Source organism: Arachis ipaensis, chromosome B5, assembly GCF_059453495.1.
Source record: "Arachis ipaensis isolate K30076 ecotype BB chromosome B5, ASM5945349v1, whole genome shotgun sequence".
Lineage (NCBI taxonomy): Eukaryota > Viridiplantae > Streptophyta > Magnoliopsida > Fabales > Fabaceae > Arachis > Arachis ipaensis.
Genome location: NC_142440.1, coordinates 41,519,380 through 41,520,912, shown reverse-complemented (window position 1 = coordinate 41,520,912; position 1,533 = coordinate 41,519,380). Strand labels below are relative to the sequence as shown.

At 41.2% G+C, this 1,533-nt stretch overlaps 1 non-coding gene across 1 annotated transcript; it reads left to right on the top strand.

The window, feature by feature from the left end:
• The first annotated feature begins 924 nt into the window (after nt 1-924).
• On the top strand, nt 925-1,032 carry LOC148563963 (small nucleolar RNA R71). Its single transcript, XR_015885604.1, has one exon. It is a non-coding gene; the product is annotated as a small nucleolar RNA R71 (small nucleolar RNA).
• The last annotated feature ends 501 nt before the right edge of the window (nt 1,033-1,533 follow it).

Genomic DNA, 1,533 nt, shown 5'->3' with positions numbered 1-1,533 from the left:
GCTCATGAAGGGCATAAGGAGGTTTAATGGGATCTCTATGATCTCTAGATGAGCCTCAGAGTCCTTGGGTTCCTCAGAGGGAAGCTCCTTATGGACCACTGGACGTCCCAGGAGGTCTTCCTCCTTGGGATTCACGTCCTCTCCTTCCCTTACAGGTTCGGCCATGGTGCTTATGTCAATGGCCTTGCACTCTCCTTTTGGATTCTCTTCTGTATTGCTTGGGAGAGTACTAGGAGGGATTTCAGTGATCCTTTTACTCAGCTGGCCCACTTGCGCTTCCAGATTTCTAATGGAAGACTTTGTTTCATTCATGAAACTCACAGTGGCCTTAGATAGATCAGAGACTAGATTTGCTAAATTAGAAGCATTTTGTTCAGAGTTCTCTGTCTGTTGCTGAGTGGATGATGGAAAAGGTTTATTATTGTTAAACCTTTTTCTTCCACCATTATTAAAGCCTTGTTGAGGCTTTTGATCCTTCCATGAGAAATTTGGATGATTTCTCCATGATGAGTTATAGGTGTTTCCATAAGGTCCACCTAAGTAATTCACCTCTGCTATTGCAGGGTTCTCAGGATCATAAGCTTCTTCTTCATAAGAAGCCTCTTGAGTACTGTTGGATGCAGCTTGCATTCCATTCAGACTCTGAGAAATCATATTGACTTGCTGAGTTAATATTTTGTTCTAAGCCAATATGGCATTCAGAGTATCAATCTCAAGAACTCCCTTCTTCATAGGCGTCCCATTATTCACAGGATTCCTTTCAGAAGTGTACATGAACTGGTTATTAGCAACCATGTCAATGAGTTCTTGAGCTTCTGCAGGCGTTTTCTTTAGGTGAATAGATCCACCTGCAGAAGTGTCCAGTGACATCTTTGATAACTCAGATAAACCATCATAGAATATATCCAGGATGGTCCATTCTGAAAGCATGTCAGAAGGACACTTTTTGGTCAACTATTTGTATCTTTCCCAAGCTTCATAGAGGGATTCACCTTCTTTCTGTTTGAAGGTTTGAACATCAGCTCTAAGCTTGCTCAGCTTTTGAGGAGGAAAGTACTTGGCTAAGAAAGCCGTGACCAGCTTATCCCAAGAGTTCAGGCTGTCTTTGGGTTGAGAATCCAACCATAATCTAGCTCTGTCTCTTACAGCAAAAGGGAAAAGCATGAGCCTGTAGACTTCAGGATCTACTCCATTAGTCTTAACAGTATCACATATCTGCAAGAATTCAGTTAAGAACTGAAAAGGATCTTCAGATGGAAGTCCATGAAACATGCAGTTCTACTGCATCAGAGAAACTAATTGAGGTTTCAGCTCAAAGTTGTTTGCTCCAATGGTAGGAATGGAGATGCTTCTTCCATGTAAATTGGAATTAGGTGCAGTAAAGTCACCAAGCATCTTCCTTACATTATTATTATTATTTTCGGCTGCCATCTCCTTTTCCTGTTCGAAAATTTCTGAAAGGTTATCTTTGGATTGTTGTAATTTAGCTTCTCTTAATTTTCTCTTCAGAGTCCTTTCAGGTTCGGGATCTGC